Source organism: Carcharhinus amblyrhynchos, chromosome 33 (genome assembly GCF_965287045.1).
Source record: "Carcharhinus amblyrhynchos chromosome 33, sCarAmb.v2.hapA, whole genome shotgun sequence".
Classification (NCBI taxonomy): Eukaryota; Metazoa; Chordata; class Chondrichthyes; order Carcharhiniformes; family Carcharhinidae; genus Carcharhinus; species Carcharhinus amblyrhynchos.
In genome coordinates, this window is record NC_137356.1 from 53,727 (window position 1) to 68,730 (window position 15,004).

General features: G+C 46.1%; 1 protein-coding gene across 1 annotated transcript in view; it reads left to right on the plus strand.

The window, feature by feature from the left end:
- The first annotated feature begins 14,568 nt into the window (after nt 1-14,568).
- tlcd4b (TLC domain containing 4b) overlaps nt 14,569-15,004 on the plus strand; it is a 64,694-nt gene continuing 64,258 nt past the window's right edge. The window contains exon 1 of the mRNA XM_080216750.1: nt 14,569-14,637. The gene's annotated coding sequence lies outside the window, so the exon portion shown is untranslated. The remainder of the gene's footprint in view (nt 14,638-15,004) is intronic.

Below are 15,004 nucleotides of genomic sequence, written 5' to 3' on the forward strand. Positions count from 1 at the left end.
TTAGGGGATTTTTTAAAGCAAATGAAAGTATTTTCCCCAAATCTTTCATTTGTGTAAGGGCAGAGCAAGCTCCCTGTAAAATGAGCAGATTAAGCAGAGTTTGCTGATAACAAGACATGATAGATTATTTATTCAGTTGCCAGTTTCTCTATTCCCATCTGGGGACAGTGCAGTGAGTCAGGAAGATGTTCCTCAGGACTACAAAAACCCAGTTTGGGGTTTTGATTGACAGCTGCCTGTTCAGAATACAACTTTTCACTGGATGTTAGAAAACCTTTTCAGAAACAAATGTTGGTGTTTGAATTAAATTTATTAATGTTATTACAATTAAATTGATCTTTCTCAATCATTTTAATGATTACATCTAAACAATAGACATAAAGTCAGCGTGTGTGAGAAAGAGAGAAGGTAAGAGCGAGGGAGAGAGAAGAGATTATATGCAAGGTTATTATCAATAGTCTGGGAGTGATTCTGCCAAAATAATTCTGAGTGTCAAATGTGCATAAAGCTGGAGTAAATCCTGCTGGTTGTTTCAGTGGGAGTTTCAAAATGAATGTCCCATACTCAGTGCCCTGCAGAGTGTCTCCACGTGGATCAGGTGGAAAATCTGTGGGTGGTGCCTTTCCTGGTTGGGGAGGCCAGCACTGAGTGAGACACTGCACATGCGCTAATCTATCAGTGTCGATCTATCGGTGTCGATCTGTCGGTGTCGATCCGTCAGTGTCGATCCGTCTGTGTCGATCCGTCTGTGTCGATCTATCGGTGTCGATCCGTCGGTGTCGATCCGTCTGTGTCGATCCGTCTGTGTCGATCCGTCTGTGTCGATCCGTCTGTGTCGATCCGTCGGTGTCGATCCGTCGGTGTCGATCCGTCTGTGTCGATCCGTCTGTGTCGATCCGTCGGTGTCGATCCGTCTGTGTCGATCCGTCTGTGTCGATCCGTCTGTGTCGATCCGTCGGTGTCGATCCGTCGGTGTCGATCCGTCTGTGTCGATCCGTCTGTGTCGATCCGTCTGTGTCGATGTGTCCGTGTCGATGTGTCCGTGTCGATGCGTCGGTGTCGATCCGTCTGTGTCGATCCGTCTGTGTCGATCCGTCTGTGTCGATCCGTCTGTGTCGATGTGTCCGTGTCGATGTGTCCGTGTCGATGCGTCGGTGTCGATCCGTCTGTGTCGATCCGTCTGTGTCGATCCGTCTGTGTCGATGTGTCTGTGTCGATGTGTCCGTGTCGATGTGTCCGTGTCGATCCGTCTGTGTCGATGTGTCCGTGTCGATCTGTCTGTGTCGATGTGTCTGTGTCGATGTGTCTGTGTCGATCTGTCCGTGTCGATGTGTCCGTGTCGATGTGTCCGTGTCGATGTGTCCGTGTCGATCTGTCCGTGTCGATGTGTCTGTGTCGATCTGTCTGTGTCGATGTGTCTGTGTCGATCCGTCTGTGTCGATCTGTCTGTGTCGATGTGTCTGTGTCGATCCGTCTGTGTCGATCCGTCTGTGTCGATGTGTCTGTGTCGATCCGTCTGTGTCGATGTGTCTGTGTCGATCTGTCTGTGTCGATGTGTCTGTGTCGATCTGTCTGTGTCGATGTGTCTGTGTCGATCTGTCTGTGTCGATGTGTCCGTGTCGATGTGTCCGTGTCGATGTGTCCGTGTCCATGTGTCTGTGTCGATCCGTCTGTGTCGATGTGTCTGTGTCGATCTGTCTGTGTCGATGTGTCTGTGTCGATCCGTCTGTGTCGATCCGTCTGTGTCGATCTGTCTGTGTCGATCCGTCTGTGTCGATCTGTCTGTGTCGATGTGTCTGTGTCGATGTGTCTGTGTCGATCTGTCTGTGTCGATCTGTCTGTGTCGATGTGTCTGTGTCGATCTGTCTGTGTCGATCTGTCTGTGTCGATCTGTCTGTGTCGATCCGTCTGTGTCGATGTGTCTGTGTCGATCTGTCTGTGTCGATGTGTCTGTGTCGATGTGTCTGTGTCGATCTGTCTGTGTCGATCCGTCTGTGTCGATCTGTCTGTGTCGATCTATCAGCGCTGAGGTTGGTGCCTGTGCTATAGCCTAATATTGCCAGTCTCCCGATCACTGGCCAGCCTCATGACCCCGCAATGCTGCCCCTCTAAGCCCTCCCATGACCCGGTTGCTGGACCCACAAACATGTCTGGGCCAGCCCTGACCCCCGCTCCCACCCCAGGCAGACCAACTCCCTGTCCCCCACCCCAATGCCCAGCCCCAGTTGCTGGCCTGCATCTCACTGCTCGAGATCCCAAAGGCAGTCGGGCAGCAGGACCCCCCCCCCCACACCCACTGATCACCCTGCCCCCTTGGCACTGTCTGATGCCCATCGGGCAGTGCCAAGTTGCTCCCTGGACATTGTTAATTTGCCCCTTTTGCAATGCCAGGGGGTCTAGCTGCCACTACAGGGTGGCAATGCCCAGAGGGGCCTCAGTGGCCCTCCTCCTCTCCAGTGGGATCACGCCACTCGCTCCCCGCAAGTAAGGAGCTATAGTAAACCCCGCTGGAGTGAAACACTCCCGATGGGGGTGGGGGAGGGGAGACACTTGTGGGCTCACAGACTTCAGTCCCAGGCCTGCCAATAAGATGTTAAATATATTCAAATTAATGTTTAAATAATTTATGCAGCTCCATGCTGATTTCTGAGCTTCTGGCCATGGCCATTGCACCTCAATATGCCAACATCTTCATGCACAGGTTCGAACAAGACTTCTTCACTGCACAGAATCTTCAACCAATGCTATACACTAGATACATCGATGACATTTTCTTCCTTTGGCCTCATGGTGAACAATCACTGAAACAACTATATGATGATATCAACAAATTCCACCCCACCATCAGACTCACCATGGACTATTCCCCAGAATCAGTTGCATTCTTGGACACACGCATCTCCATTAAGGACGGTCACCTCAGCACCTCACTGTACCACAAGCCCACAGACAATCTCACAATGCTCCACTTCTCCAGCTTCCACCCTAAACATGTTAAAGAAGCCATTCCCTATGGACAAGCCCTCCGTATACACAGGATTTGCTCAGATGAGGAGGATCGTGACAGACACCTCCAGACCCTGAAAGATGCCCTCGTAAGAACAGGATATGGTGCTCGACTCATAGATCGGCAGTTTCGATGCGCCACAGCGAAAAACCGCACCGATCTCCTCAGAAGACAAACACGGGACACAGTGGACAGAGTTCCCTTCGTCGTCCAGTACTTCCCCGGAGCGGAGAAGCTACGACATCTTCTCCGGAGTCTTCAACATATCATTGATGAAGACGAACATCTCGCCAGGGCCATCCCCACACCCCCACTTCTTGCCTTCAGACAACCACACAACCTCAAACAGACCATTGTTCGCAGCAAACTACCCAGCCTTCAGGAGAACAGTGACCACAATACCACACAACCCTGTCACAGCAACCTCTGCAAGACATGCCGGATCATCGACATGGACACCATCATCACACGTGAGAATACCATCCACCAGGTACATGGTAAATACTCTTGCAACTCGGCCAACATTGTCTACCTGATACATTGCAAGAAAGGATGTCCCGAAGCATGGTACATTGGGGAGACCATGCAGACGCTACGACAACGGATGAATGAACATCGCTCGACAGTCACCAGGCAAGACTGTTCCCTTCCTGTTGGCGAACACTTCAGTGGTCACGGGCATTCAGCCTCTGACCTTCGGGTAAGCATTCTCCAAGGCGGCCTTCACGACACACGACAGCGCAGAGTCGCTGAGCAGAGACTGATAGCCAAGTTCCGCACACATGAGGACGGTCTCAACAGGGATCTTGGGTTCATGTCGCACTATCTGTAACCCCCGTGACTTGCCTGGGTTTGCAAAACCTCACTCACTGTACTGTCTGGAGACAATACACATCTCTTTAAACTGTGATCAGTGCTCCTACCACTCACATTATCAGCCACTTCAGGTCTTGAACAGCAGGTTAGGTGTAAGGATTCGCATTTTAATCAGTAATCTCTAAACTGTCTGTGCTTTATATGCTCTGTCTGAGGCCAGAACTCTCCATTCACCTGACGAAGGGGCTAACCCGAAAGCTTGTGAGTTTACTATCAAATAAATCGGTTGGACTAAAACCTGGTGTTGTCAGACTTTTTACTGTGCATGGCGCACAGCAGGGAGCCTGTGAAACAACCTCCGCCTGGGTCTCCCAGCTCACTGAGCTATAAAAGCAGCAGCCGGGAGATTCACCCCTGATGTGTTTGCACAGATTTTGCTGATTGAGTGTTTATAACAGTAGCAGGAGTAGGCCATCAGGACCTCACCATTCAATACAAATGTGGTTGATCTATGCCGGCCTCAACTCCTTTTCTGTGCCATTTCCCCATAGCCCTCTATTCCTCAATCAATCAAATATTTATCCACTTCCACTTTAAATACTCCGAATGATCCAGTCTCCACCACCCTTTGAGGCAGGGAATTCCAGAGATTCATCACTCTCTGTGCGAAGAAATTTCTACACATCTCAGTTTTAAATGACCGACTCTTTATCTTGTAGCTATGACCCTTGTTCGAGACTCTCCCACTAATGAAAACATCTCACCTTCTACCCTGTCAAGCCTCTTCAGAATCTTAATGATTGAATGAAGTCACCCCTCACTCTTCTAAACTCCAAGGAATACAGGCCCAGACTACTTAGTCTCTCTTGATAGGACAACCCGATCATCCCAAGATTTAGCCTGGTGAATCTCCTTTGGACTGTCTCCAATATCACTATATTATTTTTTAGGTAAGGGAATCAAAACTGTATGCAGCATTCTGGGTGAGGCCTCATCAATACCCTGTACAACTGCAACAAAACCTCCCTATTTTTAAACAGGCCAAGATGCTGTTTGCCTTCTTAATTACTAGTTGGACCTGCCTGCTAGCTTTTTGTGATTCATTAACTAGAGCACCTAGATCCCTCTGTACTTCCCACACTTTCATTCTCTCTCCATTTTGATAATAATCTGCCAAGTACATGACCTCACACTTGCCCACATTAAACTCCATTTGCCAGGATTTTGGCCAGTCACCCCTCTATCTCTATCCCATTGCAGAATCACAGTATCCTCATCACAACCAGTCCTTCCATCTATCTTCATATCATTGGCAAATTTGGAAACTTCACATTCTGAGGAACAATGACGGATGTTCAGGGAGATATTGAACACCTCTCAATTAAAGTATATTCCTGAGTGGAAGAGGAATTGTAAAAGGAAGAAAAATGTTCCATGGCTAGACAACGAAGTCAAAGAGGACATAAAGGCAAAACTAGGGTATGTCAAACTGTAAAACATTGTGGCAAGCTGGAGGATTGAGAGAACTTTAAGATTCAACAAAAGGCTATTAAAAATAGAATCAAAAGGGTTAAGATGAACTATGAAAGGAAATTAATAGAAAACATAAACACAGATACAAAAAACTTCCACAAGAATATAAAGAGGAAGAGAATAGCTAAAGTAAGTGTTGGTCCTTTAGAGGACTATACTGGTGAGGTACTAATGGGGAACAAAGAGATGGCTGAGGCACTAAACCAATATTTTGCCTTTGTCTTCACGGTAGAGAATAATGAAGATTTTCCAAAAATTGTCATTAATGCAGAGGAACTTGCTGCAATAACCAACACTGGGAAGAAGGTATTGAATAAAGTGATGGGATTAAAGGCAGATAGGACTCCGGGAGCTGATGGCCTGCACCTTAGGGTATTAAAGGATGTGGCAGCAGAGAGTGTGGATGCATTGGTTGCGATATTTGAAAATTCCTTGAATTCTGGTAAGGTCCTGGTGGATTGGAAACACACTAATGTGACACCCTTATTCAAAAAAGGAGAGGGGCAAAAAGTAGGAAACGACAGGCCAGTTAGCTTGACCTCTGTGGTGGGGAAGTTGCTAGAATCAACCATTGAGGAGGAGATGACTGAGCATTTAGAAAGACAGCTCAATCTACCATCATCAGCATGGTTTTATGAAGGGAAAGCCACATTTGAAAAACTTGCTGGAGTTCTTTAAGGACATAACCAGCAATGAGGATAGTGGGGAACCTGTGGATGTGGCATATCTGGACTTTCAGACGGCAAATGACAAGGTGCTACATAAAACACTGATCCAGAAGGTGAGATCTCAGAGAACTGGGAGTAGAGTACTAGATTGAATTGAGGATTGGCTGACTGACAGAAAGCAAAGTCGGGATAATTGGGTCCTTCTCAGGCTGCTGAAATGTAACTGGCGGGGTGCTGCAGTCACCCGTCCTTGGATCTGTACTGTTGCAATCTAAATAAATGATCTGCAAGCAGAGACAGAGTGCAACATAGCAAAATTTGTGGATGATATTAAAATAGGTTGGAAAACATGTGCTGAAGAGGATATAAAAATTCTACAGATGGATATAGATAGGCTCGGAGAATGGTCAAAATTTGGCAGATGGAGTTTAATGTGGATAAGTGTGAGGTTATCCATTTTGGCAGAAAAATTAGAAAGACAAATTCTTACCTAAATAGAAAGTAGATTCAAAATGTGCCCGAACAGAGGGATCTGGGTGTCTGTGCTCATGAATCACAGAAAGTCGGTATGCAGGTGCAGCACGTAATAAAAAAGGCAAATGGGATGTTGGCGTTTATTGCAAAGGGATTGGAGTATAAAAGTAGGAGTGTTGTTGTAATTGTATAGTGTGTCGGTGAGACCACATCTGGAATACTGTGTCCAGTTTTGGCCTCCTTATTTGAGGAAGGATGTGGTGGCATTGGCGGCAGTTCAGAGGAGGTTCACCAGATTGATTCCGGGGATGAAAGGGTTGACGAATGAAAAGAGATTAAACAGCTTGGGCTTGTACTCGCTGGAGCTGAGAAGGGGATCTGATCAAGATATATAAAATACTAAAAAGGATTGATGAAGTAAATGTAGACCAAATGTTTCCCCTTATGGGGCAATCTCGAATAAGAGGTCACTGGTATAGGTTGAGAGGTGGTAGATTTAAACTGGGGATGAGGAGGAACTATCATTTGCAGAGAATGGTGAATTTGTAGAACTCGCTGCCCCATAGGGCGGTGGAGTTTGAATCGTTAAATGATTTCAAGAGGGAGATAGATATATTTCTAATTAAAAAAGGGATAAAGGGATATGGGGAACAGGTGGGGAGGTGGATTTGAGATCAGGGAGAGATCAGCCATGATCTGCTTGAATCGCAGAGCAGGCTCAAAGGGCTGAATTTGCCAATTTCTGCTCCTAATTCCTATGTTCATATGTTTTGTTCCCTCCTCCAGATCATTAATGTAGACAGTGAACAATTGCAGGCCAAGAACTGATCCCTGCGGTGCCACACTGGTTAGATCTTTCCACTCTGAAAAGGGCCCATTTATTCCAACTCTCTGCTTTCGATGTGACAGCCAGTTTCCAATCCATGCTGACACACTTCCTCCAATTCCATGGGCTTTTATCTTTTGCATCAGCTTCTTGTACGGCACCTTGTCTAATGTCTTTTGGAAGAAATATACTACATCTACATGTTCCCCTTCAATTATTCTCCCTGTTACATCCTCAAAGATTTTGAGCAAATTTGTCAAATGTGATTTACCTTTTATAAAACCACGTTGACTGGGTTTGATTATATTCAGCTTTCCTAAATGATTAGCTATTTCCTCTTTGATTACTGACTCCAGCATTTTGCCAATAACTGATGTTAAACTAACATCCCTGCCTTCTGCCTTTCTCATTTTGAACAATGGCGTCACATTTGCACAATCCTCTGGTACCCTGCAAAAATTTAGAGGCTTATGAAAAATTTCAACCAATGGGTCCACTGTCTTTGCAGCCACTTCCATTAAAATCCTAACATGCAGTTCATTAGGTTCTGGTGACTTGTCCTTGAGTGTAAGTGAACATGTATGAATCACAGCGTGTTAGGAATGCGACATTTCTAAATTTTTACAGTTCTGACAAAAAGTCAACAATCTAAAAAACAATGGTTTAGAGCACAGAAACTGACAGTAGAGAGGAGTTCATTAGGTTTGCTGTATCTTCAATGTCTCTACATGTGGAGGTAAATGAACAGTGAGAGACATTTGAATCAAGAATTCAAAATATTCAACAATAGTCTAGTAGTCTATGAATACATTCCATTGAAGAACAAGGACTCAGCAAGAAAGACCCATAGACAGCTCACTCAGGAAGCTGAGGATAGTATTGTATTCGAACACGCAAATTAGGAGCAGGAGTTGGCCTCTCGGCTCCTCAAGTCTGCTCATGGTTCATCTGATTGTAACCTGAACTGCACTTTCCTGTCCATTACCGCTTTGTTAATCAAGAATCCACCTCTGCCTTAAAAATATTCTAAGAATCTGTTTCCACTGCCCTTGACGAAGAGAAGAAGCTGACAATGTTGCAAAAAAGTATAAATTCTGAGAGTTGGGAGTGGTTTAGAAGCTAGCAACAGGTCACCAAAGAAAAGTTGATAAAAAGGAGAAAATAGAATGAGAGTAAACTAGCCAGAAAATAAAACAGATTATCAGGGCTTTTATATGTATATGCAAAAGAAGAGAGTAGCTAAAATGAACATTGATCCATTAGAAACAGAGAAATTATCATGGGGAATGAGGAAATGGCAGAGGGGATTGGAGTAAAAGAATAAATAAGTTATTATAGTTGTACAGTTTTGGTCTCCATATTTCAGAAAAGATACACTTGCATTGGAAACAGTACAGCAAAGTTTGGTCTTTGGGATAAAAGGGTTGCCCTATAATAAGAGGCTAAGTAAATTGAGCTTATGTACTCTGGAGTTTAGAAGGAGAGAACAAATAGAGAGGCGGATTTGAGACCAGGGAGAGATAAGAATTAAATTTGTCTACTTCTGCTCCTAATTCCTATATTCCTAAGAAACAATCTTATTATAGAATCATAGAGGTTTACAGCATGGAAACAGGCCATTCGGCCCAACTTGTCCATGATGCCCTTTTTTAAAAACCCCCAAACTAATTCCAATTGCCTGCATTTGGCCAAAATCCCTCTATACCCATTTTACCCATGCAACTGTCTAAATGCTTTTTAAAAGACAAAATTGTACCCGCCTCTATTACTACCTCTGGCAGCTCATTCCAGACACACACCACCCCCTGTGTGAACAAATTGTCTCTCTGTATATTGAAACAGATACAATTCTGAAGGTGCTCGATAGGGAAAATGCTGAGAGACGATTTTCATTGGTAATGGAATGTCGAACATTTGATTGTCACATGTATTAGTATACAGTAAAAAATATTGTTTCTAGTGTGCTATACAGACAAAGCATACTGGGGGAAGGAAAGGAGGAGGTGCAGAAAGTAGTGTTACAGTAATAGCTCGGGTACAGAGAAAGATCAATTTTATCTGAGGCAGGTCCATTCAAATGTCTGATGGAAGCAGGGAAGAAGCTGTTCTTGAGTCTTGAGTTGACTATGGGGGGTGGGGGGGGATGTGATGGAGATCTAGAACAGGGTGAGGACAGGGGTCTCAGGATAAAGGACCAATTATTTAAGACACAGATGAGGATAAATTTCTTTACTCAAAAGAGTTCTGAATCTTTGGAAGTCCCCACTCCACAGGGTTGTAAATACTCCACCATTGAGCACATTTATGCCTGAGATGGACCACAGGATAAGGAAAGCATTCAGGGAAATGTGAGTTGAAGCCCAAGATCGGTCATGAACATATTGAATGGCAGAACAGCTCAACAAGCCACGCAGTCCAGTTGTGAGACCACACAATCCAATCATGAGACCACGTGATCCAATCATTAGACCACATGGTCCTATTAGAACCATAGAACATTACAGCACAGAAACAGGCCCTTTGGCCCTTCCTGGCTGTGCCATTTTTCTGCCTAGTCCCACTGACCTGCACCTGGACCATATCCCTCCACACCCCTCATCCATGTACCTGTCCAAGTTTTTCTTAAATGTTAAGTGAGCCTGCATTCACCACTTCATTATAGAACATAGAACAGTACAGCACAGTTCAGGCCCTTTGGCCCTCAATGTTGTGCCGAGCTATGTCCAATCCCAAGATCAAGCTATCCCACTCCCTATCATTCTGGTGTGCTCCATGTGCATATCCAATAACCGCTTGAAAGTTCCTAAAGTGTCCGACTCCACTATCACAGCAGGCAGCGCATTCCACACCCCAACCACTCTGAGTAAAGAATCTACCTCGGACATCCCTCCTATACCTCCCACCATGAACCTTATAGTTATGCCCCCTAGTAACAGCTACATCCACCCGAGGAAATAGTCTCTGAACGTCCACTCTATCTATCTCTCTCATCATCTTATAAACCTCTATTAAGTTGCCTCTTATCCTCCTCCGCTCCAAAGCTCCCTCAACCTTTTCTCAGAAGACCTACCCTCCAAACCAGGCAGCATCCTGGTAAATCTCCTCTGCACTCTCTCCAATGTTTCCACATCCTTCTTATAGTCAGGTGACCAGAACTGCACACAATATTCCAAATGTGGTCTCACCAACATCCTGCACAGTGGCAGCATAACCCCACGGCTCTTAAACTCAAACCCCCGTTAATAAACACTAACACACTATGAGTCTTCTTCACGGCTCTATCCACTTCAATGGCAACCTTCAGAGATACGAACCCCAAGATCTCTCTGTTCCTCCACATTCCTCAGAACCCTGCCGTTGACCCTGTAATCCGCATTCAAGTTTGTCCTACCAAAATGAATCACCCCACACTTATCAGGGTTAAACTGCATCTGCCACATTTTGGCCCAGCTCTGCATCCAATCAATGTCTCTTTGCAGCCTGCAAGAGCCCTCCACCTCATCCACTACTCCACCAATCTTGGTGTCATCAGCAAATTTACTGACCCACCCCTCAGCCCCCTCTACCAAGTCATTGGTAAAAATCATAAATAGCACAGGACCCAGCACTGATCCCTGTGCTACACCGCTGGTAACAGGTCTCCAGTCTGAAAATTTTCCCAAGTCATGGGAGTTACAGATAGTGCGACATGAACTGCACTATCTGTAACCCCCATGACTTGCCTGGGCTTGTAAAATCTCACTAACTGTCCTGTCTGGAGACAATAAACATCTCTGTAACCTATGCTTAATGCTATCTCCACTCACATTGTCTGCATCTTTAAGACTTGAATAGCAGGTTAGCTGTAAAGACTTGCATTCTAATCAGTATTCTGTAAACTGTGTGTGACTTTATATGCCTTTCTCTGATCAGAACCTTCTACACACCTGACGAAGGGACACCGTTTCCAAAAGCTTGTGGGTTTACTATCAAACAAACTAGTTGGACTTAAACCTGGTGTTGTGAGACTTCTTACTGTGACAATCCCCGTGGACAGTGAGGACCCAAAGATCAAAAGCTAAAGGCTTCTCAATCTCATCCCTTGCCTCCCAAAGTATCCTAGGATGTATCCCGTCTGGTCCAGGAGACTTATCGACCCTCAGGTTTTTCAAAATTGCTAATACATCTTCCCTCAGAACATCTACCTCCTTCATCCTATCAGCCTGTATCACACTCTCATCCTCAAAAACATGGCCCCTCTCCTTAGTGAACACTGAAGAAAAGTATTCATTCAACGCCTTACCTATCTCTTCTGACTCCATGCACAAGTTCCCACTACTATCCTTGACTGACCCTAACCTCACCCTGGTCATTCTTTTTTCCTCACATAAGGGTAAAAAGCCTTTATCCGACCTGCCAAGGACTTCTCATGCCCCCTCCTAGCTCTCCCAAGCCCTTTTTTTTTAACTCATTCCTAGCTACCTTGTAGACCTCAAGCAACCCAACTGAACCTTGTTTTTTCCTTACATATGCTTCCTTTTTCCTCTTGACAAACATTCAGCCTCTTTTGTGAACCATGGTTCCCTCACTCAGCCATTTCCCCCCTGCCTGACAGGGACATACCTATCAAAGACACAAAGTATTAGATCCTTGAACAAGCTCCACTTTTCGTTTGTGTCCATACCTGACAGTTTCTGTTCCCATCTTATGCTCCTTAATTCTTGCCTAATCGCATCATAGTTTCCCCTGCCCCAATTATGAACATTGCCTTGTTGTGTGACCCTATCCCTCTCCATTGCAATAATGAAGGACGCCAAATTGTGGTCACTGTCTGCAAAGTGCTCTCCCACAAACAAATCTAACACTTGGCCCGGTTCATTACCCAGTACCAAGTCCAATGTGGCCCCACCTCTTGTCAGATTATTCACATATTGTGTCAGGAAACTCTCCTGCACACACTGTACAAAAAAGTGTCCCATCCAAACTATTCAACCTATGAAGGTTCCAATCAATATTTGGAAAGTTAAAGTCACCCATGATAACTACCCTGTGACATCCACACCTATCCATAACCTGCTTTGCCATTTCCTCCTCCACATCTCTATTATTATTTGGGGGCCTATAGAAAACTCCTAACAACGTGACCGATCCTTTCCTATTTCTAACTTCAGCCCATATTACCTCAGTAGGCAGATCCCCTTCGAAATACCTTTCAGCAGCTGTTAAACTATCCTTGATTATCCTCCACCTCTTTTACCACCTTCCCCACTCTTACTGAAACATCTATACCCCGGAACTGCCATCAGCCATTCCTGTCCAGCAGGTGGTCAGGAAGGCGAATGGGATGCTGGCCTTCATAGCGAGGGGGATTGAATATAAAAGTAGGGAGGTCTTGCTGCAGCTGTATAGGGCATTGGTGAGGCCGCAGCTGGAGTACTGTGTGCAGTTTTGGGCGCCGCACCTGCGCAAGGATATTTTGGCCCTGGAGGGAGTGCAGAGGAGGTTTACTAGGCTGATACCAGAGTTGAGGGGGTTGAGCTATGAGGAGAGGCTGAATAAACTAGGCTTGTACTCGTTAGAGTTTAGAAGAATGAGGGGAGATCTCATTGAGACGTATAAGATGATGAATGGGATGGATAGGATAGAGGTGGAGAGACTCTTCCCGCTCAAAAAAGACAGTAGGACTAGGGGGCACAGCCTCAAGATAAAGGGGAGGCGGTTTAGAACGGAGTTGAGGAGGAACTTCTTCACTCAAAGGGTGGTGAATCTCTGGAATTCTCTGCCCGTTGAAGTGGTGGAGGCTGCCTCGCTAAATATTTTTAAGAAGCGGGTTGATGGGTTTTTGATAAGAGAAGGGATTAAGGGTTATGGGGAGAGGGCGGGAAAGTGGAACTGAGCCACGACAGATCAGTCATGATCTTATTGAATGGCGGGGCAGGCTCGAAGGGCTAGATGGCCTACTCCTGCTCCTATTTCTTATGTTCTTATGTTCTTATGTTCTAACCATGTCTCCGAAATGGCCACGACATCATAGTCCCAAGTTCACCTATCTTATTCCTGATGCTCCTTGCATTGAAGTAGATACACTTCAACCCACCATCCTGTCTGCCTGTACACTCCTGCGACCTTGATACCTTCCTCAGTACCTCGCGACCCTCAATACTGGCTTTTGGACTACAGCTTGTTTTCCCATCCCCCCGACAAATTAGTTTAAACCCCCCCCGAAGAGCTGTAGCAAATTTCCCAAGATGTTGGTGCCCCTCTGGTTCAGGTGCAAACCGCCCTTTCTGTACCTGTTCCACCTTCCCCACATTGGAATGTGCTCCAATTATCCATGTAAATGAAACCCTCTCTCCTACACCACCCCTGCAGCCACATGTTAATCTGCAGTCTCCCTGTTCCTCAACTAACTAGCACATGGCACCGGCAACAAAACAGAGATGACAACATGCTTTGTCCTGGCTCTCAGCTTCCATCCTAGCTCCCTAAATTCCTGTTTTAAATCCCCATCCCTTTCCTACCTATGTTGTTGGTACCAATGTGCACCACAATCTGCGACTGATCCCCCTCTCCCTTAAGGATCCTGAAAACAAAGTCTGAGACTTCACAGGCCCTTACACCCAGGAGGCAACATACCATCTGTCCCTCTAACCATCGCGTCCCCCAATTACTATTGCTCTCCTGCTCTCCCCTCTTCCCTTCTGAGGCACTGGGATGGACTCAGTGCTCAAAGTCAGGTCACTCTGGCTTACCAATCATTGTTAGGCCACATGGTCTACTCTTCATCTGGGAATTCTTCATCTGGGAGACACTTTCAGCCATCTTTATGTCTGATCTCCATTCCCAGACCTTCCTCCCCCTGCTGGTGACGGAGGGTATTGCACCCCCTGCTGGTGAAGGAGGGTATTGCACCCCCTGCGGGTGAAGGATGGTATTGCACCCCTTGCTGGTGACGGAGGGTATTGCACCCCCCCCCGCTGGTGAAGGAGGGTATTGCACCCCTTGCTGGTGACGGAGGGTATTGCACCCCCCCTGCTGGTGACGGAGGGTATTGCACCCCCTGCTGGTGACGGAGGGTATTGCGGCTTCCCCCCCCCCCACTCTGGCGAAGGAGGGTATTGCACACCCCCCTCCCTGCTGGTGAAGGAGGGTATTGCACTCCCCCCCGCTGGCGAAGGAGGGTATTGCCCTCCACCCCCCCCCCCCCCTTGCTGGTGAAGGAGGGTATTGCACATGTTTGTCACCGGAAGTAGATTGCGGTTTCTTTTAGTTCCGGTTCGGAAGTGTCGGCAATGTGGCGAAACTGAGCATGCGTTGGGCTTTTGGAAACGAGTGTAAGTTTGATCAAAATGTGAGAATTAATCATCAGAGTTTGTAAAAAAATCAAAAACATCAATCACTGATCACACTAATCAATAACATTAACTCTCAGCAACACTGAGCCCAGCTCAGCCTCAGGAGCCGGAGGGAAAGGATCTGGAATCCGGGGGAGATCCAGTGTATCTGACCCAGTGGAGATCCATTAATGATCCACGGGAATCCAGTGGATTTGATCTAGTTGAAATGTGGTGAATTGGATCCAGTGGGGATCCGGTGGATTTGATCCAGTGGGGATCCGGTGGATTTGATCCAGTGGATTTGATCCAGTGGGGATCCAGTGGATTTGATCCAGTGGATTTGATCCAGTGGGGATCCGGTGGA